The sequence below is a fragment of the Hypanus sabinus genome, chromosome 2, assembly GCF_030144855.1.
Source record: "Hypanus sabinus isolate sHypSab1 chromosome 2, sHypSab1.hap1, whole genome shotgun sequence".
Lineage (NCBI taxonomy): Eukaryota > Metazoa > Chordata > Chondrichthyes > Myliobatiformes > Dasyatidae > Hypanus > Hypanus sabinus.
The window spans coordinates 56,438,451-56,466,440 of NC_082707.1; the positions used below are offsets into that span (position 1 = coordinate 56,438,451).

Sequence of the window (27,990 nt, forward strand, 5' to 3'; positions counted from 1 at the left end):
AAAATATTTGGAGTAAAAACTGCTGCAAATCACAAATTTTAATAATATTTCAATAGGGCCTTTGGCAAAGACAAAAGAGGATGTCCGTTTATAGATTAGTTGGCATTGTACTGTCTGGACTACCAGGAATGCCTTTTATTACTGTTCATCTACAAATACCTGACCTCAAGTGTTGTCACAGATGGTGGCCAGACCACAGTTAACCAGATGTTAACTTTTTACTGCTTTCATAACACGTACAAGAAAAAAATACAAGGAGATTCCTTACTTTTATTACACATTTGATGGAATTTAAGCAATTTGAAAACTGATCTATCTTGTTAATAAATGTTGGGTTATAGCAGTAAGACAATTATGTTACAACGCTAGTTAGCCAGAGAATATGAGTTCAAAATTTCCCCACAGGAAAATCTGGAAATAATAAATAAAATACAGGTTTCAGCAGAAGTTGGTTTATTTTAAAATTCTAATGGTAGTCACTTTTAACTATGTTGATCTTTTTGTGGTTTCAGCTCAACACCAGTGTGGTTAACTCTGATGTGGTTTACTCAGTTGTATCATACTCAGTATTAATTAAGCCAGGCAACAAATTCCCACCTTTTCACGTCCTGAGAATGAATTTCTGAGAACTGCAAATAAAGCAAGTGTCTTTTATTTAACATTTCTTGATTTAAAATCCTGACAAGGCTGTAAAAGCATTCCTGGCATTACTAGATTTTGTAGATATTGTTCAAATCTAAATGTGCTATGGAGCATTTGCAGCATATCCACCCTAAAACATTAAATCAGCAAGATCTGGAACATGGGAATAGAAGCAGATTATTTATTTGCTCAAGTCTGTTCGGCCATTCAATTGGACCATGGTTGATGTATGAGTCAAGTCCATTAATGTGTCACGTTCCCTATTATATAGAACATAGAAATCTACATGACATTACAGGCCCTTCGGCCCACAATGTTGTACCGACCATGTAACCTACTCTAGAGACTGCCTAGAATTTCCCTAGCGCATAGCCCTCTACTTTTCTAAGCTCTATGTACCTAAATAAAAGCCTATTATATCCGCTTCAATCACCGCCACCAAGCAGTGCATTCCACACACCCACCACTCTCTGTGAAAAATTTACCCCTGACATCCCCTCGGTACCTATTTCTAAGCACCTTAAAACTATACCCCCTCATGTAAGCCATTTCAGCACTGGGAAAAAGCCTCTGGCTATCCACACGATCAATGCCCCTCATCATCTTATACACCTCTATTGGGTCACCTCTCATCCTCCGTCACACCAAGGAGAAAAGGCCAAGTTCACTCAACCTATTCTCATAAGGTACCCCCTCCAATCCAGGCAACATTCTTGTAAATCTCCTCTGCACTCTTGCTATAGTATCCACATTCTTCCTGTATTGCCTATGATGAAATCTATCTCAGTTCTAAAATTTGCAACTGATTTTTCATAAATTGCAGGGAATCCAAAATTCTACAAAGTATTGCATGGGGAAATACTTCCTAACTTCAGGACTGACACATTTTTTAGCTTGATCCCTGTCAAAGATGACATCTACCAATCTACTTAGTATCCTGAAAAAAATTGATCAAATCTTGCAAAAATGCCATTTAATCCAATTCAGGTTAGATTATTTTTTCTTTTGTATTCTGATATCATTCCAATTTATCAACATTGCACTGTAATGTTCTGGTTGTGATTTAACTAGGATTTCGTACACCTGAAACACTATTTATAACCCCACTATTCCGGAATTCTAAATATAATAGACAGGCATTTAATTAGACCTATTTATTTATTTTATTTTACTTAGAGAGATACAGTATGAAACAGGCCCTTCAGACCCTTTGAGTTGCACTGCCCAGCAACTGGCAAATTTCACCATAAGCTAATCATGGGACAGTTGCCAATGATTAATTAACCTACTAACCAATAGGTCTTTGGACTGTGGGAAGAAACCAGCACACCCAAAGGAAGTCCAAGTTCAAACATGAAGGAATGTACAAACTTGATAACGGAGGACGGCAGAATTGAACTCCAAACTACATTTGTATAATGCCCTGAGCTTGGAAGACAACTGAATGTTTATGTCCTTTCATGTCTTCACCATGCATGAACATGCATGGTAACTGAAACCCTATAAAAGAAATACATGTAAATATAACAAACAAAAATGCATAACAAAGTATTGAATAGCACAGCTGAACAGCTTTGCTACAGCTGAATGACTTTACTTTCATTTCATTTTAAAGTTTTAAGGGAATCTTTATACTTGCAGTCTTTAACATCGTAGCCAAGTGGTTTCATTTCACACAGACACTTCAAATACAGTGCAATTTCTGCCTTAAGTAAGCCTAATTCTACTTCATAATATGAGCCAGTTTCAGTCTTCTCATCCAGTTGTCGTTAAGTTTTACCTATGAATACATTGCTGGAGGTTTCATTTATAATTATAAGTTTTGCATGAAGCATTCTACAACAGTGTGTAATGCAAATTATTTCTTTATCACAGGGTCATAATTTGCACAAACACACTGAGAGTACCTTATGTTCACATGAAGAGCCATAAAGTGAGTTGGTTAGTTTTAAATGGCTGTAGTAAGTATTGTTTTGATATCTATAAAACAATTTGCAGGCTTTTGCAGAGTCCTATGCATTTGAATGGTTAGGGCAAACATGTCAATATAATGACAGTCTGAGTTTCTTCTCTGCATGAACATTTAGGGCAGTCCATCATCTATCATTTTATGCATAGGGTGCACAACATACTTGGCATGTCTTCACGCCGATGATGAAAGCAGGTAGTTCTGCTGGAGAGGGAAACCTCACAGGTCCATCACTAAATCTATCATAAATTTTCTTTTGGAATGTCTCCTTCATTTGCCTACTAGGCTAGCAACTCTGACTGGTCCATCTTTTCACTGTCCAGATACTTGGCAGGCACACTAATTTAATAGGGGAAATGAACAGACTTGGGATGTTCACTATGAATCACATTTAATTATGGTGGCAAAGTATAGTACTTGCAAGCACCATTAGCCTTTCTGGAGGAGTTGACTTAGGTGTTTTGAAGATTGCTTAGATTTGCAGCCATGGCTGAGTGTTGGTCAAATCTGACGCAAGCTCTTGCCCAGAACTATGCACTCACCGCTATAACTTTTCTCGGTATCTCAGGAGGATATCAGCAGGTTGGACATCTGAGTGTGTGGCTTGCAACACCTTCTAGTGAACAATGTTTGAGCTTCAATTTCACATACTAGGTTTATTTTTAAATTAAGTCATTGAGATTTCCAGGTGCTGTTCAAATGGCAGGTTAACAAGGACAACTGTCAGGCCTGCACAGACAGGCACCTCCCAGTCTCCACCCCAGCTAACAAGAATCACCCATCATTTGTTTCCAACTAATCACCTGCAGCCTATTTAAACCCACTTCTCATCCATGATCCTTGTTCACTCATTGAACCAGCCAGCCTCAGTTGTTCATGGCCTTCAGGTACCTTGTTGCCTAGTAGCGTTTAGTATTGTTATTTCTTGTTTGGTGGCCCCTTGTGCCTTGTTATTTTGTACTTGTAACACCCTGGGAAAGGTTTCCTGCTAATGTAATGGTCTTTCTATAGAAGCAGTATTTGGGTTTTGTTTAGAGATAATGGTGAGCTGTCCAATGAAGGGAGTTAGATTTTTTTGTGTGTGAGTGCTGTGTGCCTGACTCTGAGGTGACTTGGATCTTTTGTTCAGCAGGAGATGGAGAGGGAAGATGCAGGAGAGGAGAGATCGTAGGATGGACTTGGAGTGGGGGGCCAGGAGTTGATGAAGCCCAGGGAATTTGAAGGAGGATCGGCAAAGGAGAAACCATGAGCTCCAACTTGTGCACACTAGATTGTTTCATTAAAATGGGCCCTTTTCTTCTTTTGCTTTTCTTCGCTAACCCTGTGGTCAAATTAAGAATTATAAAGCTAAATTGTTTAATTATATCTGGTGCACTGTCTGTTATTTGGTGGTACTGATTTGTAACAGGGTAACGAATCACACAGCATCCACACAAACGGGGTTTTGGGGTGGACTCGCATCTTGATCTCACCTGTTTGGCAGGGCCAGAGATTGTCTTCTCTAGACTTACACAGCTGACAGAACCTGAGGATTACATATTTATTATTATTAAGGGTATCACTCGCAATTTTCTCAAGGTTGTTATAGCTGGGTGGTAGTGGGATAAGCTCCCACTACCTACTACATGCTCCCAATGGCATGAGGTTCAAATTGCCTCTGACAACCAAGTCCAGTTCCTTCCCATTACGTGTGGCTTAGCTACTAAGCCCAGTGAAACCATTTCTACTGACAGAAGAAGGGCAAAGGTGGGTTACTAGCATCTTGGAAATCAGTCGCTCGGAGCATTTAGGCTTGTCAACTGAGGTTGGTAGCTTATCCAGGAGGAGGAACACTTGATCGCAAGCCTCTGCTGACTTGTGGCTTTACCCACTCATGAGGAAGGTTTTGGGAAGAATCTGGAGTTGGCATCCTTAAAGCAGTCCTACACTGAGTTCAAACTGACTAGTAACTCCTGTATTCAAAACACTCAGCAGGTCTTCTCACCGGACTGGATCAATGGAGCATGTATGACCTGATCTGCACCTGCCAGGGGTATGAGTGGATATTGGTGTTCATAACACACACTGGCCACTACAAATACTTGATGATGCCTTTCAGTTTTTCCAACAATCCAGCTATTTTCCAAGCCTTCATTCACGAGATCCTCTGAGACATGCTACACAGGTATGTGCTCATCTACCTTGACGACATCCTCATTTTCTCCAGGAATCCAGTCACATCCATTCAATCCTTCAGCATTTCCTCAAAAACCAACTGCACTGCGAGATGGAGAAATGCCACTTCTACACCCCAGTCATTTCCTTCCTGGGTTATGTCCTTTCACTCTAAGGCATAACCACAGTCCCAGAGAAAGTGCTCAGCATCGTTGAATGGCACTGGCCATGCTCCCTCAAACAGTTACAACATTTCTTGGGCTTCTCAAACTTCTACTGCTATTTTGTCAGGAACTAAAGCCATATTGCCACTCCTCCCACCTAAATAGAGAACATAAGCATTATTCTGGAGGTAGTCTCTTTTGTTGCCCAAGATTACTTGTACACTTTGCAATGCTTAGGTGAAAAGCCAAAGGCTGTCTAGTCTTTGCTGGCAGGAGTTTAGATGTCAGTAGCTACTATTTTGGGGTTTGCAGGTATGGTATTTTCTACGTTGCTCTAAGAAATTTTTGTGATGCTTGAACAAGTCTACATAAGCATGAGTTGCAAATTTCAACTAAAGATACAAAATTGAAACATTGAAGATGCTGGAATTCTGAAATAAAAGCAAAATTTTATTTTTGAGAATAAGGAACATTTATTTCTCACATTGGCCCCTGGTAATACTGGGATGGGGATAATGACAATTCAATGATGGAAGACTATACTCAAGACTTGAATCCTTCCTGTTGCTAATTTGTTTTGAAAACTGATTTAACGACTAACTTCACACTGAGTAGAAGAGTGAGTTCCAGAAGAAGAGTCAATATGGGATATTTCGCTGCTGGAATTCTGCACCAACTTTCTGACTTGTGAAGAATATTGAGGCCTAACTGCAGAAATGCGATGTCAATGCCATAAATCGGGAGGATGGGAGAAGATAGCGCTCTGAACGCTGAACCAAATCATCAAAACCTACATAAAGCTGGGAGACTTGTTTATAATATCCTTCTGATTATGCAGAGTCTGACAGGGAGAAGGCCATTATCATCTGCCTCATGATGTAGTACATTCTCTGATAGAACATGAAGGAAAATACAGAATGCCAATTGAATCTAAGTTCAATAGAATTTACCAGGTGATGGGTTCTTCTTTGAAAAAGGAATGCTGTAATCTGTTTCCAACTTCCACTAGGTGGTGTGAAAGCTTAAAATCTGTAGTTAAATGCAATCCTTAAAAAAACTGAAGGAAGCTGTTATTTTAATGAATTTCTGGGATCACTGTTTGCATTTATCAGCCTGACCCAAAAAGGAAGAATAATACAAAGTAGAGAGCACTGGTAATTTCTGTTTGTGTTTATGGACAATTACTTTTAAGATGATTGCAGATCCTTGGAACATGAATGTTCTCTCCTGCAGCTAGTTCGCGCCCTGTGTACGCGAGTGAATTGCAAGAAAGTGACAGGCATAAACCAGTCTGTTCACAAGCCCTTTCAAAAAGAGGGCGGAACGGTGGAAAAAATGTAACAGCTGTACAGATCAACTACTTTACCAGAACAAGTACATACCGGAGTCTTGCGATTTATACAGGAGGTCCTGATTTTTCATGTCATATCAACAAAATATATATTATTTTTGCAGCCAAAATAATCACAAATTCTTTGTGAGCAACTTCTCTTAAAAAGAAATTGAATAAAATACAACTTCTTGTGCTCCTTCTTTGTTAAGAAAGAGACAAGATTTCAAACTGTCCTTGCTGGGTGTGAACAGGGAAAATGCAGACAACTCTGAATTGATTGTTCAAGTACCCAAAACCTATTTCCTCGTAAATTTATTCAGATGTCATGCCTATTTAATTCAACTGAGTGGCTAACAGAAAAAGGATATGTAGAGGAGCTTGCTGCTAATTTTAATTGCCAACTGTAATATATGGGTGGTTTTCTATTCTAATTGCATGAACTACCAGGAATATAATGAATCACTACGAGATGTGGAGAACTAGTAACATATGTGCAGTTTACTTATTCAACTCTCTGACTAAGCAGTGGCACGTTTTGACACGTCATTTTGTGTCACATATGACACGTTAAGCTACTTCTGTCTTCCAAAAAAAAGAATGACTTCATACATACACATTAGTTATAGATTGAACTTAGTCATAGGTTTCCTGAATCTCTTTGATATTGTAAAAGGGTGTTGGATCATCGACAATGTCATTATTTCTTGACTCAGGTATATGCTATTTCCTCACTCTATTCAGTAAAATCTGGTGTCATTTCTTTTGCAATCTCCATAGGAACAACTTCTGGAATAATCATACAACTCTTCAATATTTTCATGCATATCTTTGACAGGAATTAAGTGCTTTGCATGTACACTTCTAATTAGATTTCCTATTTTCAAGGGATATCTCTTTATATCATATCTTGTTGATGAAATATATCTTCAAAGAAATTCCTTGATTTCATATCATAAATATGTCTTCTGTATAAATTCAAGCGCTTGTATAGATTAATTGTCAAATATTGTTGACTCTTCTGATTCACATTCAACTCAATGGTGTATTTATCACACTATCCTTACAATATCCCTGATACGATAAACACATCCTTTAATCTAGCTTCATTTCTCTGTGCCATCTAGTTATTACAAATAAACTCCACTCAGGCTTCCAGCTGGGTAAAGGTATTGATTTTTCTGATGTCTCTGCCACCTGCATCAGGGATCATGCCGGCACACATCGAGCTCGGTGGTATTTATATTTCCAACGTCTGTTCCTCCTGATGGTTAGTCCTCATCCAATCAGGTTTCCACTGTCGCACCTTGTTTACAATCAAACTCCAGTTCTTTCTTAGAGTGAAACCCTTATTTGCGTTATAATTCTTTTCCTCTAGTTTTATTTCAATGGCTTCTTCCACCAAGTGGTCCCAAAAGCTGTTGGCCTGGCACAGTAGTTTTGTACCAATGAAGCCAATCCTATGGCCATTGTGATGTAATATTCTGCTACCATCAATTTCTCCGGGTAACGCAAATGGATACACCTCCTATGGTCATTGATGCAGGTTTCTACCGTGCATTCCATCTGGCTGATTATATGCTGCTGCACATTCACAGGAACCCTGTAAACACCAGCCAACCTGAGCCCCAGGTCACCTTTGACCCACATAAGCTGTGCTTTGAGCTTCTTTATGAGACTACAGATGGTATTAATCTGGTATTTCTTCAGCATCCTGCTGACCGTTCCAGAAACTGTTGAAATATACACTCATAGTCTCATTTCAAATCTCTTACTGTCTCTTCTTTCAGTTAGTCCTGACAAAGGGTCTCGGCCTGAAACGTCGACTGTACTTCTTCCTATAGATGCTGCCTGACCTGTTGCGTTCCACCAGCATTTTCTGTGTGAGGCTGAGTAACAGCTTCTTCCCTGAACTGTTAGATTTCATAACACCCCGGTGCAATGTGTGAACATGTACACCCTGTCCATATGCCCTTTTGCCCTCCCCCTCGAACCTATTCCCCATTTCTCATCCTGCACTGGGCACTTCTAATCTTTTATTGCTACTGTTTCTTGTATTTATTTGACTGCTTCTTGTATTGTAATAATGCCAATAACATTATACTGTCTTACATAAAAATGTACTGTACCTCATACTTTATGTCAACCTGTCAGTATTCAGACCGTGCTGCTGAGGGACTTGTACTACTATTCTGTGACTGTATGTGCTGGATTGTAACTATACGTACGGAGTTTTGTATCTTGGTCCCAGAGAAACAATGTTTCATTTAACTGTATATGCATGTGTGTGTGGTTGAATTACCATGAACTTGAACTAATTTTTACACAGATTGTTAATTGAATTTGAGAGCCACAGCTGTTGCTGTGTGTGATTTGACTGATTTTTTGCATTCCAGTATCTTGACTATTGTTTCATTGCACTAATGTTTTGTGCATGAGATTAGTTTAAAAAAAAGTGAAAACAAATGACACTCTTTTTGCTGGCTATATAACTCACCAAGAACTTCATCTGATCTAAAGCCTTCAATGCAAAACTGAATACATCTGTTTTTGTGTTTATTATGAACTCATACAAATAGAGTAAAATCAAGTGGGCTACTTTCTTCTGGATGATGAAAAGCTCCTTGTGCATTATTGGAGTTGTACTAATCTAATCGAGTGACAAGAATTTCATTACACCTTGATATGTTATCTTGATGGTGGAGAGACTTTGAGAAGCCAGCAGATATGACATTCACTATAGGATACTTATCTTCTATGTGCCTTTGTAACCATACCATTTCTGTGGCTTGTCCATTTACAGAAAAGGATGCTAAAGCAAGGGGATTTGGTAATTGTAAATTGAAGGTAGTTTAACTCTTCCTGGTCAAAGATGACTATTGCCCAACATTTGTGTCAGTAAGTTATTGCCTGCTCCTCAGTTCATGGCTGAGTGCTGCCTGGACCTTACTACATTCTGAGGAATCGGAAACTGATATGAACATTATACCGTCGATGTAAACCACAGAAGCTACAATGAAAGTAAAGTCATTGATAAGAGAGCAGAAGATGATTGATACTGGAACAAACAAACAAACAAACAAACAGTATTCTGAGGAACAAAGGTCTAAGGTGCCAATTGCAGTTAGCGGGAAATGTCGTTTTTTTTTACATTATGGCCTTTCATTCCCATCCCACCCAAGGAGTCAAGCTATTTTGTCTATACTTGGACTTTCTCTTCTTTGATAGTCCCTTGAGGCTGAAGTTGACTTGTTTCATTTTGATTTCATGGGTTTTGAGGTGGCTAATGAAGACAATGTCAGAACTACGGATGGGACAGGAGGCTGATAGAGAAGAAAAGTGAGTAGTCTGTAACTGGTGTGTTGCTTCTGGTGTCCAGGTAATGCAAAATGAGCTGTATACTCCAGTCTAACAACTGCAATTTAGGTGACCTTGGTTCTTAAGTATAATTGCCATATTTTGAACAGTTTCTCCATTAGTTCTGAAGAATACTTCCACTCCTAAAAGAGGAGTGTGGTGCAACATTGCAGTGAGAAAGATTGAGAGGTTTCAAGGTAATGATACTAGCTTGGTTGAAGCTGGCCTTCACTGTCAATGACTTCTACCATCATTTTGCTGATGATTGTATAGAACGCCAGGGTGCTAATGAGCTAGATTGGACCTGTATTGGCTGTTGAACACAGGACATACTTTGAACAGGTTTTCACATTGTCTAGGATGTGCCAGGGTTATAGCTTAGTTAGGTGCACTACTAGACTGGAGCAGACATCTTCAGAACTATATTTGGGAAATTGTTTGGTTCCATGCGTTTGACTATACCAAGCACTCTCGCCTGTTTCTTTATATTATTTATACTAAATGATGTTGGGAATCTCAAGAAAATTTTGAGATGGATCATCCACTGAAGGTAACTGCAAATGCCTCAGCCTTATTCTTTATTCTGGTGTTAACGCAACCTATTGTAAGCCCAGGATTTGACAGACTGGCCAGTTATACAGTTAGTGGGCATTGAAGTCCTCAATCCAGAGTATATTTCATGCCATTGTGATTTTCAATTTATTATATACAGATGAATATTACATTTAATTTGTAAAGTTTACAGAAATAGCAATCAACAACAGTAAGCATGTAGAAATGCCATTAATTGTTCTCTGAAGCCATATTTAGAGTAGGTGAGGCTCACTCTCAGCAATTTTGTGTATGCTTTATTTGCTGAAACAGCCTTTAACTTAGCTATGGTTAGTACATTGAAAAGAAATGTATTGTCGAGACTCAACATTATTTTAAGTGTTATGTAAAATTCATTTCATGGTAAGAGTGTGATTCAGTGAGCATATTATAAAGTTAATACTCTATTACTGTAAGGTTATCAGCTCCATATTCTTGAGTCTACAAGTTATTGATATGAACATTGGCTTAAAGAGAGGAAATTACAATGTTATTGATCCTACGCTTTATAACTGCAATTATTAAGGCAATAGATAACAGGGACGTTCAGATAAATATGGAAAAGCATCTGAGAAGCCCAGATAAATATGCAGACATAGCAAATCTCTTCAGACTCTGAATAAAGAAGAGTGACTGGCATGCCTTTGCTGTGATTGCATCAATATGCCAGGCCCAGGACAGACCCTCTGGGATGTTCACATCCAGGAACTAATGCTCTCACCCTGTCCACTCAATGACACCTGGAGTCTGTTCTCCCAACTTCCCCTTCCTGAAGTTTGTAATCAAATCCTTTGTCTTGCTGATATTGAGTTTGAGGCTGGAGTGGTAATAGTTCTCAACCAGGCAATCTATCTCACTCTTGTATGCCTCATTATCATCTGAGATTTTACCAACAGCAGTGGTACATCTGCAACTTGGATGTGTTTGGACATCTGCCATTTTTCTTACCTCAGTGTCAAATTCTGTAAAGGAACATTTTACTACATTAAAGACACTTTGCATGTATAACAAGCTGTTGTTCTATGGATACCAATGATCTAACAGCACATCAGATTGGTCTCAAATGGCTGAATGGAACACTTTATCCTTATCTAATAATACGTAAGGATGGTTTAACCATATTCCCTTTTTAAATGATTCAATTCTGTGGTTAATCATGTAAAACAAAGAATCCCACATGGAACTGCTTTTACGTGGACTCCAGGCTGTTTCAGATGATTTAATGTGCATGGACTTTATATAATGTTGTACTTTTAACCTGCATAGTTTGATATTATTGTTATTAAAACATGTTCCTCGGTGCAGCTATTTCTGGTCTTAACTCCTCCCTAAGTAAAATGCAAAACACAACTGTGAGGATCTTTGACTTGCATGGAAATCACCAAAGAATTTGTCGATGCCTGAAAAGTATAATCAATAACCAGTTTTGATTCAAAATAGTTAGAGGAATGGCTGACAGGCAGAAACCAGCGAGTGGAAATAAAAGTCACTGCCAGTGACTAATGGTGTTCCTCAGGGGTCAGTACTGGGACCGCTACTTTTCATATTGCTTGTCAATGATTTGGATAATGGAATTGATGGCTTTGTAACAAAGTTTGCAGATTATACAAAGACAGGTGGAAGGGTAGTTAGTGCTGAGGAAGCAATGCGATTGCAGCAGGACTTGGACTAATTGGAAGAAAGGATTAAAAAGAGGCAGATGGAATACATTGTTGGAAAATGTATGATAATGCATTTTGGTAAAAGGAACAATAATGCGGACTATTATTTAAATGGGGAGAAGGTTCAAACATCAGAGGTGCAGAGGGACTTAAGTGTCCTTGTGCAAGACTCCCAGAAGGTTAATTTACAGGTTGAGTCTGTGGTAAAGAAGGCAAATGCAATGCCAGAATTTATTTCAAGGAGAATAGAAAAGTGTGTATGGAACCAGAGGAGATAGGAGAGGTACTTAATGAGTACTTTGCATCAGTATTCACTACAGAAAAGGATCTTGGTGATTGTAGGGATGACTTACAGTGAACTGAAAAGCTTGAGCATGTAGATATTAAGAAAGAGGATGTGCTGAAGCTTTAGGAAAGCATCAAGTTGGATAAGTGACCAGGACCAGAGGGAAGTACCCCAGGCCACTGCACAAGATGAAGGAGGAGATTGCTGAGCCTCTGGTGATGATCTTTGCATCATCAATGGGGATGGGAGAGGATCCGGAGGATTGGAGGGTTGCGATGTTGTTCCATTTCGCAAGAATGGGAGTAGAAATAGCCCAGGAAATTACAGACCATTGAGTCTTACTTCAGTGGTTGGTAAGTTAATGGAGAAGATCCTGAGAGGCAGGATTTATGAACATTTGGAGAGGTATAATATGATTAGGAGTAGTCAGCATGGCTTTATGAAAGGTAGGTCATGTCTTACGAGCGTGATTGAATTTTTTGAGAATGTGACCAAACACATTGAAGGTAGAGCAGTAGACATAGTGTATATGGATTTCAGCAAGGCATTTGATAAGGTACCCCATGCAAGGCTTATTGAGAAAGTAAGGAGGCATGGGATCCATGGGGACATTGTTTTGTGGATCCAGAATTGGCTTGCCTACAGTTGTGCCAAGCAGTTGTTGTAGATGGGTCACACCTGTGGTGTGCCTCAGGAATCTGTTCAGGTACCCCTACTCTTTGTGAATTTTATAAATGACCTGGATGAGGAAGTGGAGGGATGGGTTAGTAAATTTGCTGATGACAGAAACATTGGAGCTGTTGTGGATAGTGTGGAGAGCTGTCAGGGGTTACAGCAGGCATTGATAGGATGCAAAACTGGGCTGAGAAGAGCCAGATGGAGTTCAACCCAGTATAGTGTGAGTTGGTTCATTTTGGTAGGTCAAATATGATGACAGAATATAGTATTAATTGTAAGACTCTTGACAGTGTGGAGGATCAGAGGGATCTTACAGTCGAAGTCCATAAGACACTCAAAGATGCTGCACAGGTTGACTCTGTTGTTAAGAAAGCATATGGTGCATTGGCCTTCATCAATCATGGGACTTAGGACCCAAAAGGTAATGTTGCAGCCAGATAGGACCCTGGTCAGACCCCACTTGGAGTACTGTGCTCAGTTCTGGTCACCTCACTATAGGAAGGATGTGGAAGCCATAGAAAGGGTGCAGATGAGATTTACAAGGATGTTGCCTGGATTTGGGAGCATGACTTATGAGAATAGGTTGAGTGAACTCGGCCTTTTCTCCTTGGAGCGATGGAGGATGAGAGGTGACCTGATAGTGGTATACATCCAGATTTGTGTTCATGCCATAGAAAAATAACAAACTTGCTACAAGGTTCTTAATACACTCCTCAGAGGGCTGATTGAATAGAGCTGCTCCAGATCTGATTCATCTATTTATCACATGTACCTTGGAAAGAAATGAATTATTTGTGTTACTAACCAAAAAAGAGTGAAGGATGTGTTCGGACAGCTCTCAAGCATCACCACACATTCCAGCACCAACATTACATGCCCACAACCTTTAGCAGAACAACACAAGTTACAACAGCAACAACGTAACAACAAAAAACAACAACTAAACAAAATGACAGCAGAACTACCCCCTTTCCCAAAGCTCCCTCCCACCCCCCCGCCTCCCCCCCCCCACTCACACAGGAAAGGCTGCTTACAGCCCAACAGTCCTTGGCTTCGGGCTCTCAGATTTATAAACCTTGGGCTCCATCTCCAGTCCAAGGCCTGGACACAGAGACCTCTGCTTCAACGTCCAGACTCTCTGACTTCTGTCTTTGACCTTCAAGCTTCAACCTCCAGACTAGCTGATCCCTGGACTTTGAACTCTAGACTTTGCTCATCTCTGGGTTTCAACCCTAGGTGCTGGGATTCAGCCTCAGGATTCCTATGTGCATTGATCGCTGGACTCGCTGACCCTGGGGAGGGTTGTTGAGGGTCACTGGTCCTCATGTCACCTGACTGCATGGACCTCCAATCCCAGGACTCACTGACATGGGAGGACTCACCAACCAAGAGGGAGGGCCATCATCCCTCATCCATGGGCCCACTAACTTTAGCCATTAATAATAGGGACTGCTGGTCTTCATCTTCAAGGGTATCCATTCAATTGGCCTTCAACTGCTGAACACTTCACCTTGGACTCCGACCACTGGCTTCTGCCCTTGACATCTAATTCCAAACTTTGTAACAGTAGGTAATTAATAAAATACCTTTCATACAATTTTTTTTAAAAAAAAGGTCCACTAAGCTTTTGGAAAAGAAGGAACAGCATTGACGCCAGATTCAGTGTGCTATCAGTTCTTTGCTGATAAGAATTATGAAGCTCGCCTGCTTAGCCTAGCATTAAATAACATAAGTAGTTGTTGTGTTACTCTCTGTCCTGTCCCTATACTAAAGACTATATTTTATAACAGAATTTTTCAGAATCGGAATCAGATAAATATACAGTGATCCCCAGAAGCCATGTGGGGCAGAACCTTGGTTTGTTCAGATTGTGAGCCTAAATAACAATATCAAATAATTGCACAGATTCAGACAATACAACCTGACTGTGAAGCCACAAGTCCTATCTGGTCAAAGACCAGCTACGTGCACTTTTCGTGGTTTTATGTGTCACGTCCACAGATGAATGGATTGTTCCCTACCCCCATCGGGGAACGGTTCTTGCCAATGTCATGGGCACTCGCCGATGTTTGGGCCAATCGTCTTACTCACTTATAACAGGTTCCTTGTGATCTTCATTTAGTCAGCAGAATAGTGACAACGGGGGATGCAAAGCAGAATTGGGTTAGTATTAAGGGTTAGGGTTAGTAAAAATTTTTTTTTAAATAAATAGGGAAAACGAGAACGTGAGCTTTGTTTAGACCATTGACATTCATCGTGACTATGAACACGGGAATGTACTTTTGTCGTGAATTTTAATCTTTGTGCCTAACTTCTCTAGACATACCCGGATATATCGGATAAGCCAGGAAGCTGTGGCACTCAGTTAATGGTAAGCAGTCATCGTCAACCTTATTTGCTCACCTGACTGTTACCTTTCACCAGCTAGCCGTCCATGAACGTCTGCAAGACGTCAATCGTCAGCCTGATCGTTAGGCTGCAAATGTTCCTTGCAAATGTCTTGAATCCTCTGCCTCCGATGAACTGCAACAGTTCGTCATTCTTTTTTGTCCAGAGACCCCTCGCTCCGACCACAAATCCGAAGTATTCCACAGACCCTGCGCCAGTTAGGTCTTTGATCTGACCCATCAGGTGTCTGTATTTGATAGCTTTTTCCCTCCACTTTTGTAGCTATTAGCCATTCTGAAGCTGTAATCAAAATGTAGAAACCTTTTGATTGATAGGTACATTACTGTGAAAGTTAACTCTATTCACTTGTGATGTCCACAATAAAGGCATTTAACTGAGTTTCTTCTTTAGGGTTCCCAGTAGCAAGAATACCTGTATATCATTCTCATTTCATACAAGGGACTTTGACATGAATTCATGTAATGAGAACAGATAGGTATTGTGTTTGAGATCTGTAGTAATTTTGCAAAGGTAATGAATCAACTTTGCCTTTTATTGGTATGCGGGGGGGGGGGCTACTGTACAAGACCAAAATAAGCTGCAGAGGGTAGTAAATCTAGTCAGCTCTATCTTGGATACAAGCCTACAAAGTATCCCGGACATCGTCACAGAACGGTGTCTCAGAAAGACAGCGTCCATTATTAAGGACCTCCAGCACCCAGGACATGCTCTTTTCTCACTGTTACCATCAGGCAGGAGGTACAGAAGCCTGAAGGCACACACTCAGTGATTCAAGAACAGCTTCTTCCCCTCCGCCATCCAATTCCTAAATGGACATTGAATTTTTGGACACTACCTCACTTTTTTTTAATATACAGTATTTCTGTTTTTGCACATTTTAAAAATTTATTCAATAAATGTAATTGACTTGTTTTTTATTATTATTATTTATTTTATTTATTTTTTTCTTCTATATTATGCATCGCATTGAACTGATGCTGCTAAGTTAACAAATGTTGCATCACATGCCGATGATAAACCTGATTCTGATTCCAATCTGCTTGATTTCGGACTAAATGAGATTCCTGGGAATGATATGGAATGAGATTGAGGGAGTAGTGAAAGCAGAACTGACCTGGTCAAGTCTTCCCACAGGCAGAAGGTTGCATGTTAAATATAAGGTCCCTCAGTGAATCCGCACCAGTGGCTGCACTCTCAAGAAGAATGGTGAGTAAATCCAGATGTCAGCAGTCTGCATGCTTACCCCAGGTCAACAGATGATGTCACGGCTAGACAACCTATCCTTAATGGAAAGAATGGAGCCAAGAATATTGGGGGCGGGGGGTGGCCGGGGGTTCTCCTTCATTGATAAAACAAGAAAAGAAAGAAAAAACTTCATATTAAGCCAGTTGCATTTGGACAGTTTGGAGCAGACTTGGAGAGTTAAGGATGATACGTTCAACTGTGTCCAGTGTAGCAAGGAGGTCAAGGAACATTAAACTTGTGTTACGTGCTGTAAGGTTTCACTGCTAATGTAATGGCTACTTTGTAATGTTCACTGCTGAGGTAACGGTTTCTCTGTAGCAGCAATGCTTGGGTTATGGCTGGAGATAACAGGATGCATGTTGCTGTGTCCTGTGAGTCTAGAAAGGTGTCTTTTCACGGTCTTTTGTCGAGGAGAGATGAAGAGGGAAGGCGTGCGTGGAGAGAGCTGGTAGACCACCAGATGGAGTGGACTGGGATCTGAGGGTCTGTGACATTCAGAGGAGACCAATGGTGGTAGAAGGAGCTCCAACGGGACTTTGACTTGACTTGGGCCTTTTTCATTTTCATTAATAACCCCATATTCATGTTAACATTCATAAAGTTCAGTCATTTGATTGCATATAGTGTACTGTCTGATATTTTGCGTTGTGGGTTTGTAACTGGGGGTACATTACACAGCATCCACACAAACGTGATTACCCAGCTCGGCGGGGCCGAAGGCTGATTCTCCTAGACGAACACGAGCCGGGCGAGCCTGAGGGTCACAATTGTTATATAAACCTCATCTGCCATTCAACATCTCAATTTAGATAATATCTATCATATGATAATTGGGGAGATTACAGATGTGGTTTAGTCTTTATGGACTATTGTTGCACAAACACACTTCACTAACAATTTCCCAAACCACAATTTCCTTAAACTACAGCATCTTCTGCTCAGAAAAAAAAATGACTCCACTGAAGTAGTTTTGATTCACTCCCTAGATTTTGACTTGCTTTCTGGAGATATCTGCCTAGTTTTCTGGCAGTAAAATTTTTTTGGTATATTGAATTGATACACACTACCTTCTATAGCATCATTCACATCAATTGATGCATATCTTATCTATATGCCTCAGATTCTGCTTTGGAACTTTGGTCTTTGCTGCTGCTCTGTGAATATAAATTGCTACTTTATTTGTACCTTGCACTGGACCACATTCCTCAGCATCACTCTGGAGATGCTGCAATGTTCAGTGCAAAATCAAATGTGAGATTCAGTGTGCTCGATAACTCCAGCTAAATCTGTAGAAACTTGGCACATAACATTCTGTGTCAAAAGATGCCAAATTTGCAGTTCCAAATTTGTTGTTCTTTACAAGTTCTGCTGATTCAGGTAAAAATGGTCCTACAACTTCTGAATTACTTCACAAAATTAAACACCTTTTGTTTTCACTGGTACTAAATGATCTTTTCACTCGACTGTTCATTGAAACTGAAGACCCGCATAGTTCCAGGACTATTTCAAAACAATAAACATTGAATCTCTTGAAGATACGTTGATAGCATAAATATTATGCTCAAACCATTACTCAGAGATTCAAATTGCTCATCAACTGTTGGCAGAAATTTGTAGAAACAATCACGATACTTTTGCCACAGGTAATTCTCTGTGTTGTGAAGACTGAACTGTGTTACTAGGAACTGATGTAAAGCCAACATTCACAATTGCATAATTGAGATGATCAACGGAGTTCAAGGGCATTGGAACTGCTTGGCAGGTTTTTGTGCTTCAGCGTTCACACCACTGGAACATCTTTCACAGGTTTGGTAATATCTTCTGCCCCACCCTACACTGTGTACCGGCAACTAAATTTGTGGTCATCTTGTAATGGGTAGTTAATTATGCTGCATGTCTGGAACAAGTCACAAATGCATCATGTGATATCGCAATGTAAATTGGGTGTAGCTCAATGTATACTAATGACTGCTGTTGAATAGAGGGAGCAAACAACATTAAAATATTCAAAAGGAGAGAGAATTAATCATTCCCCGCTTTGTATGATTAAAAAATATTATGACCGAATGATATAATTGAAACAAAACTTTTCATGTCGCTATAGAATTATACACTTGCAAAGAGGCCGTTTGTCCCAACAGATCCATGCTGATCAAGGTGCCTTTCTGAGCTGGTTCCATTTGCCAGCACTTGGCCCATATCCCTCTATACCTTTCCTATTCATGAACCTGCCCAAATGTCTTTTAACCATGCTTGTATCCACCCTTACCACTTTGTCTGGCAGCTCATTATATATGCCCACCACTGTCTATGTGACAATTTTGCCTCTCAGATCCTCTTTGAATATTTCTTCTCTCACCTTAAATTTTTAGCTTTCAGTTGTAGACGCTCCTACCCTGGGGGAAAGAAAACTGTGACCATCCACCTTAACTACACTTCTCATGTTTTTATAAACTTCTACAAGTTCACCCCTCAGCCTCCTTCACTCCAAGGAAAACAGCCCAGTTTATCCAGTCCCTCCTCAAAAATCAAGCCCTCCAATAACTGCAGTCATAACAAATTTATTTCACTGGCCTAAGCATTAATTCCTATAGTTCTTAAAAATATAGCAACTAAAGATTACTTCAGTAATTCTTTAATGGTTTTAAGGTTCTGTGTGTGCCTGCATCAAATGGTACATTGAACAGAGGTATGCAAGCTCCAGGTGCCACTGTACACTGACATCAATCTGTGAAGGTTGGGCCTAACCTTGGTAAGATCATATTCAGTTAAAGTTGCTGCATTGCCTGTCCTTGGCAGAAAAGTTCATTTGGAAGAAACACCTTTTACTACAAATCCATTAACCAGTAGTCAGCACGGAATGCTCTGCAGGCACTGTGGGAGAAGGACATGATGGATCCTGTGGGATTGTTCCCCAAGCAGACTGTCAAAACTATTTGGCAGAATACCTCATCATTATCATTATTGAATGCCTCATTGTTCAAGCCCCAAGCTCTTGGCTAGCAGTGAGAGGGAGCTTCCACATCTGCTCCTTCCTGCACATTTGGAGTCTCATTCCTAGTGCACCTTCCCCTTGGGATGTGAATCGATCACCCACCTCTGCAGACTGTGCACTGCCAAAGAAGGCTTGGAAAGGATGCAAGGTTCCTCTTTGAGGATCATCCCAAAATGCTGCAAAACTGACGACTCTCTGATCTACAGGCTGTCCTCAGGGATGAACAGTGAGACAAACTTCAAGTGCTGCTGGAGGATCATTCAGTTTGGTAAGACTCATTTTGGTGCCTGAAGTTTGCTGGCCTTTCAGTACAATGTGATGTCCATAAGGGAGTACTGCTGCCTGACACATCACAGGTTGCAGGAGTGCGTGCTAAAACTTGATGCAAGCAACTCAGTGGTTTGTGATAAGAACTTCAACCCAAACTCCTGCTGCCATTGGACACTGAGAGGTTGGGTCCTGTGGAAATACCTGAAGGGCAAATTGTCTAAGCAGGTCACATGAGCTTTGTAAGTAGATTGTACTAATGTAATAGCACAATAGATAGATAAACCAGACAACACTATTAATGTATGAATATAAACCATGTATTTTTTGTATTTCCTGCAAATATTTTATGAATAAAGTTTATCTTTGAAATAAAAACATTTTAAATAAAGCACTAAAAACTGAAGGTGACACTCACAATGGAAAATTGGAAAAAAAGCACCACCTGTACCCTGAAAACTTTGAAGTAACTCCAAAGGCCCGTATACACATTAGTGAAGTGTATCCAATTGCATGCCATGTGGGGAGGAGGATATTATAGGCTGTGAACTCTATCAACTTAGATTCTATTAGTACAGATTCTTTTTTTATGTGATGCTGAGGTTTGTTAAGTTCCTCTAATCTATACAATGAAAACACTTAACAAAAGCACCATTTCCAGCAAAGCTCAGCACAGGTAGGTACGTCTTCCACCTTCCCTGGGACACTGCTTCTATCCATGTTAGCTCTGCTTTCCTAACCATAGTCTCTCCCTGTGGTGAACTACATATACCTGTCTGGACACGCCCCCCCCCCCTCCCGCTGACTGCTCCTGTGGCTTCTCCCACTGACCATGGCTCCTCCCACAGACCCCGGTATAAAGGTGATTGGAGACACAGCCCCGGCCTCAGTCTCCAGGATGTAGTGTGGTGGCAATTGCTGCTTGTTCTTTCTTCCAGCCAACAAAAGCCAATATCTCGCCTCACGTCTCCGAGAGTTATTATTGGTGCATCAATTTTATTGGCTGGAAGTTTTAAAACATGGAATGTATTTTACGTCCGGAAAAATTAGACTTGGACCCCCAAGCTCCAGAAGCAGCTCTCGCCTTTGAACTCTGGCTTGCATGCTACCAATCATACTTGGAAGCGATTCCAGTGACTGAGCCTGCCACAATGTACAAAATCCTACTATCCAGAGTAAGTCCGAAAGTATTCTCCCTTATCAGAGACCTGCTGACCTACCAAGGGGCACTGGACGCCCTCAAAAGACAGTACCTGCGGCTGGGGAACACTATCTACGCAAGACATCGCTTAGCGACGCAGCGACAGCGACCCAACGAGTCGAGCGCCGAGTTTCTCCGAGCCCTACAGACACTCATGCAAGCCTGTGACTGCAGAGGACTGACGGCAGAACAACATGCGGAGCTACTAGTATGAGACGCCTTCATTACGGGGATCAGGTCAGTGTACGTGTGCCAGTGGCTGCTGGAAAATGCCGATCTTACCTTACGCTCGGCGATCGAGACGGTCGACACGCTAGAGGCTGATCTGCACAACGCTGACGCTGTCCAGCCATGCGATCCCCCACCTGTTCCATGGACACTTCAGACCCCACCACCCGCAAGCTAATTCACCATCGCCGCTGCCAGTCGAGAGTCCATGAACTCCGCGAAACCGACCACAGCTGCTGCCAGTCGCAAGTCCGTGCAGTGTTACTTCTGTGGACTCGAAAAGCACCCCTGAAAACGCTGCCCGGCTCGAGAAGCTACCTGCTCCAGCTGCCGGAAGAAGGGCCATTTCGCCAAGGTCTGTAAGTCGGAACCACGAGCGGGGTCGGGCACCGCTGTGTGTGAGGCATGGGGGCCACCATCTTGGTCGCTGCCATCTTGCCTGCCCGCCTCGTGCAAGACATGGGGGCGGCCATCTTTGTCGGCGCCACCTCGCCCCGCCCCCAACCCACCGGTGCTTACCGGGCACCAAGACGGTGGTTCAACTCTGGCCTCCGTAACCCTTGACCGAAGTGCCCCACACCAGCTTGCAAGGTCAATGATGGACATCCTGGTGGAGGGGCAAAGGACTAGCTGCCTGTTTGACATGGGCAGCACTGAGAGATTTATTAACCCGGACACGGTGCAACGCTGCGGGCTCGTGACACGGCCGGTAAGCCAGAGGGTCACCTTGGCTTCTGGGTCGCATTCCACAGACATCCGGTGGGGTTGTGTAGCGACACTGGTGGTGCAGGCCACAGAATATCAGGACTTTGCACTACTGGTCATGCCTCAACTGTGTGCGCATGTGCTATTGGGGCTGGACTTCCAGAGCCACCTCAAAAGTGTGACTATGGCAGATGACGGGCCCCTCCCACCAGTCACTGTCAGGAATCCTCAGTTTTGTGGGACTTTGTCATATACCCCGCTACTGACCACACACACACACTGACCCACACACCATGCTGACAGCTGCACTACTGACACCACTTGCAGCCTCTCCACCTTCAAGATCCCTCCCCCACCGTTGTTCACCAACCTAACCCCTGACTGTAAACCTGTGGCAACTAAAAGCAGGAGGAACAGCGCGGGGGACAGGGCCTTCATTCAGTCAGAGGTGCAGCGGCTGCTCAGGGAGGGGATCATTGAGCCAAGCACAAGTCCTTAGAGGGCCCAGGTGGTTGTTGTTTAGACTGGGCAGAAAAATAGGATGGTCGTGGACTATAGCCAGACTATCAATAGGTTCACGCAGCTTGACGTGTACCCCCTACCCCACATCATGGATATGGTCAACCAGATAGCTCAGTACAAGGTGTACTCGACAATAGATCTGAAATCCGCTTATCACCAGCTCCCCATCCACCCAGAGGACCACCCCTACACCGCCTTCGAGGCGGGCGGCAGGCTCTATCACTTCCTGTGCGTCCCCTTCGGTGTCACAAATGGTGTCTCGGTCTTCCAGAGGGAAATGGACCGGATGGTGGACCAGTACCAACTGAAGGCCACATTTCCCTATCTGGATAACATTACCATCTGTGGTCATGACTGGCCGGATCACAACACCAACCTCCAACGATTTTTCCAAGTGGCCAAAGCCCTGAACCTTACTTATAATAGGGACAAGTGTATGTTCTGAACCACCCGACTCACTATCCTTGGGTATGTCATGGAAAACAGGGTCATTGGCCCTGATCCCGACCGTATGCGCCCCCTGTTGGAACTCCCTCTTCCCACCACCCTCAGAGCCCTCAGATGGTGCCTGGGTTTCTTTTCCTATTACGCCCAATGGGTCCCCCATTACGCAGACAAGGCCTGCCCCCTGGTCTAGTCCACCGCATTTCCCCTCTCAGCCGCGGCCAGCACGGCCTTCAGCCGCATTAAAGGGGACATTGCCAAAGCAACGATGCATGCGGTGGACGAGACCAAGTAGAGAGTGACGCTCTGATTCCGCGCTTGCTTCTACCCTCAATCAGGCAGGCAGGCCAGTAGCATTCTTTTCTTGTACCCTCCAAGGCTCTGAAATTCGGCACTCCACAGTGGAGAAAGAAGCCCAGGCCATAGTGGAAGCTATTAAGCACTGGAGGCACTATCTCGCCGGCAAAAGGTTCACCTTGCTGACCGACCAGCGCTCGGTTGCGTTCATGTTCAGCAACCAACAGCAGGGCAAAATCAAAAATGATAAAATTTTGAGGTGGAGAACAGAACTCTCCACCTACAACAATGATATCCTGTACCGGCCTGGAAGGCTCAATGAGCCCCCTGATGCCCTATCCTGGGGAGCGTGTGCCAGCGCACAGCTCAACCAGCTATACACCCTCCATGCAGATCTTTGCCACCCAGGGGTCACCCGATTTTACCATTTCGTGAAAGCCCGGAACCTGTCTTACTCCCTTGAGGACATCAGGACGATGACCAGGGACTGCCAAGTCTGCGCTGAGTGCAAACCGCACTTCTACCGTCCTGAAAAGGCACAACTTATCAAGGCCACCCACCCCTTTGAGTGACAGAGTGTTGACTTTAAGGGCCCCCTTCCCTCCACCAACCGCAATGTCTACTTTCTCAACATTATCGACGAGTACTCGCAGTTCCCCTTTGCCATCCCCTGCCCCAACACCACTGCCACGTCCGTCATAAAAGCCCTGCGCCAGCTCTTCACTGTTCGGATATCCCTGCTATATCCACAGTGATAGAGGGTCCTCTTTTATGAGTGACGAGCTGCACCAGTACCTGCTGGCTAGGGGCATTGCTACTAGTAGGACCACGAGCTATAATCCCCGGGGAAATGGACAGGTGGAGAGGGAGAATGCCACAGTGTGGAAGGCCACACTTTTAGCCCTTAAGTCGAAAGGGTTGCCGGTCTCTTGATGGCAGGAGGTCCTCCCTGAGGCACTCCACTCTATCCGCTCCCTGTTATGTACGTCCACCAATGCCACCCCTCATGAGTGCCTATTTTCTTTTCCCCGGAAGTCTGCCACTGGGACTACCCTACTGGCTTGGCTGACATCCCCAGGGCCAGTGCTGCTCCGGAAACATGCGAGGAGCAATAAATACTTCCCGCTGGTCGAGAGGGTTCACCTACTACATGCGAACCCCCAGTATGCCTATGTGGTCTTACCTGATGGGTGGGAGGACACGGTCTCTGTCCGCGACCTGGTGCCCGCAGGAGCAGCAGACCACTACCCCGAACTCTCCACGGTAACTATGAACCCTGTACCCGAGGTGACACTGCGCACACCGAGCCCTACACAGACTCCTCACGACACTCATATACCAGGCGTCTCGCACACACATATACCAGGTGCCTCGCACACGCATGAAGGATCACTGACGCCTAGTGGGCTGACACCTCCAGTCAGGCTGGAACCAGCACAACCACCGTCTCCAGTGCAAGCACCACCGGCACCTGTACAATCACCACCAGTACTACGTAGATCGCAGTGACAGATTCGACCACCTGATAGACTTAACCTGTAAATATACTTGTAAGAAACTTCGCCCCGTGAGGATTCTCTTTTAAAACAAAGGGGGGGGGGTGAATGTGGTGAACTACATATACCTGTCTGGACACGTCCCCTGCTGACTGCTCCTGTGGCTCCTCCCACGGACCCCAGTATAATGGCGATTGGAGACACAGCCTCAGTCTCCAGGATGTCGTGTGGTGGTCAATTGCTGCTTGTTCTTTCTTCCAGCCAATAAAAGCCTATGTCTTGCCTCACATCTCCGAGAGTTATTGATGGTGCATCACTCCCAGAAAAACCTAATGACTAAAAGTTCAAAGTAAATTTATTATCAAAGTACATATATGTCACCATATACAAACCTGAGATCTATTTTCTTGCAAGCATACTCAGTAAATCCATCAAAGGATTTACTCTGCATGATGTGATATGAAGAGGGTGTTCTCATTCCATCAGCTTAAATCCTCCTCATTACAAATTGAAGTCCTTACACAGTTAATTTGCTCAGTTTCCATTCAATTATTTCTTTTTCTCCAGTATGAGTATACATATGAGAATAGGAATTAGGAACAGGAGTGGAGTGCTCAGCCTCTCAAACCTGTTTTATGCTTTTATTGTTATTGACACGATTGTAATCTCAACTTTGCTGCAGTAACCCTTTACTCTCCTGCTTATTAAGAATCCGTCTACTGCTGCCTTAAAAGAAACCAAAGAGTTTTCTTCCACGAGTTTAGGAAGATAGGTCCAAGAAATCAGATGCATTTGAAAAAAAAGAATCACCTCATCTCTGTCTTAATGACTGGGTCTTTATTTTAAAACAGCAATCCCTAGTTCTCAATTATCCCATCAGAGATGACATCTTCCTCTTTAAGATCTTCCATAACCTCTCACACTTATAAACTTGTGGACGCAATCCCAGCCTGGCCAAACCTCACAAGGAAAGCCTCTCTTCCAGGTATATTTTTGCATGTATATTCTCCGAAGTACTTCCAATGCATTGACATCCTTCTTTAAATAAGGAAGTCAGTACTGCACAAGATTTCTCCAGATGATGTCTCAGCAATCGCCCAATATAACTGAAGCATAAACTCCTTTATTTAGTATCTTACCCCTTAAAAATAATCTATAATATTCTGTTAGCTTTCCTAGCTATTTGCAATATAGCATATTAGCATTTTGCAAATCTTTCATGAGGACACCTAGATTCCTTGGCATCTCATAACTCTTCAGTGTCTCACATTCTGATAATATGTTTATTTTCTCCTGGACAAATTTCACTGATTTCATGATCATCTACAATTTTAAGAAGGATTTGACAGATTCTCAAACAAGCAGGTATTGCACCTTTAAGCAGACAAGGGTCCGTCACCTTGGCTGGAAGCAAGAGGGGGAATGGAGAGAGGGAGACTCCAAGCCAGGCTGAAACACAGAGGAATGAGACCTCCCCTACCCAGCATCTTGTTATCAAATGTGCAGTCGCAGGAGAACAAAATTGAGGACCTGAAGGCAAGTTTGCTATAATGGAGGGGAAAAAAGAGTTTGTCACTATCCCAGAGGAACTGTCCTAGAGCCATCATATAAATATAATTGCACGAATAAAGAAAGCACGACTGTGTCTCTACTTCCTCAGGAGTGTATGGAGGTTTGGCATGTCATGGAAAACCCTGGCAATTTACTACAGATGTGCGGTGGCAAATGTACTGATTGGCTGCATTACGGCTTGGTATGAGAACATCAGTGCCTTTGAGTGGAAGATCCTGCAAAAGGTAGTGGATATGTCTCAGTACATCATGGGTAAAACTCTTCCAACCATTGAGCACAACTACATGAAGCATTGCCATAGAAAAGCAGCATCCATCATCGAAGATCCTCACCACGCAGGCCGTGCTCTTCTCACTGCTGCCATCAGGTAGAAGGTTCCAGAACCTCAGGACTCACACCACCAGGTTCAAGAACAGTTACTACCCCTCAACCACCAGGCTCTTGAACAAAAGGGGATGGCTACACTAATCTATGGACTCTCATATGTTGCTATTTCATGTGTATTATTTATTGCTATTTATTTATATCAGCATTTGCACAGTTTATTCACAGTTAACAATTCCTGATGTTTACAGTTTAGTTACTCTTCTATAGATTTGCCAAGTATGCCCGCAGAGAAATAATCTTAGAATTGTATGTGGTGACATGTATGCACTCTAATAATAAATTTTACCTTGAACTTAGTTATATTCCATGTTTGACCATGACATAGCTTACTCCCAGCACACCAGATATAGCAATCAGACCCGAAGGCTTCCAGATTCACAGCATGGACTGAACTACTGATTCTGAAAAGGCAAAAGGTGGAGGATGTGTGTTTCTTGATAAACTCACAGTGGTGCTCTGATGTGGCAGCTTCGTCAAACTTGTGTTCCCCCCAACCATGAACACCTAATGATCAAATGCCATCCATTTTATTGACCTAGGGAGTTCTCCTCCATAATCCTGACTGCAGTTTATATACCACCAGCAGCCGACAATAATCAAGTGCTTGAGATACTGCCTGGTGCCATCTCCAAACAAGAAACAGTCCATCCTGATGCATTTCAAATCAAAGTCAGGGACTTCCCCAACAGATAACCTGCAGCACCAGAGGTCCCAACACAGTAAGCCTCTATTATACAAAGATAAGAAATGCCTACAACTCCATGCCCAGATCACGCTTCGGTAAATTGGATTACTTAGCTGTCCTTCTCCTATCTGCATAGAAGCAGTGATTAAAAAGCAAAACTCGAGAGATTAGGATGCCAAAGAAGTGGTCAAGGGAGGCTACAAGATTGCTTCGAGTAGGTGGACTGGATCATGTTCAATGATTCATCTGTGCATCTGAATGAATACACAATGGTTGTCATGGACATTATTAAAATAGTTGCAGATGAGTGTATCCCCACGAAATCACTCATAGTCTTCCCCAACCAGAAGACCTGAGATCGATAATCTGCTGAAGGCCAGATCAGAGGCATTCAAGTCTGGTGACCCAGACAGGTACTAGTGGTCCAGTTATGATCTCCAGAAAGACCTCTCACAGGTGAAGTGCCAATTCCAGACTAAACTTGAATCAATAAAGGATTTTCGACAGTTGTGGTAGTGCTTAAATAATATTAGTAAAATCAAACAACATAAGAGACAACAGGGCTTCATTTCCCTATGAGCTCAATGCCTTCTATACTCATTTTCACCATCAAAACATAGAGGAACCATCATGAACTCCCATAGCCCTTGATGATCCTGTGATTCCAGTCTCTGAGGCTGACATGACCCTGTAACCCTGTAATCA

At 42.5% G+C, this 27,990-nt stretch overlaps 1 long non-coding RNA gene across 2 annotated transcripts; it reads right to left on the reverse strand.

The window, feature by feature from the left end:
• Window positions 1-256: 256 nt before the first annotated feature.
• Window positions 257-27,990, reverse strand: LOC132379019 (uncharacterized). 2 transcript variants are annotated; one of them, XR_009507265.1, is made up of 4 exons: window positions 16,356-27,985; window positions 15,236-15,520; window positions 4,084-4,136; window positions 257-2,142 (listed from the first exon to the last, which is right to left on the reverse strand). It is a non-coding gene; the product is annotated as an uncharacterized LOC132379019 (long non-coding RNA). The 2 variants fall into 2 exon arrangements; XR_009507266.1 differs by lacking the exons at window positions 257-2,142; window positions 4,084-4,136 and adding an exon at window positions 10,056-13,716 and having other exon boundaries at window positions 16,356-27,990.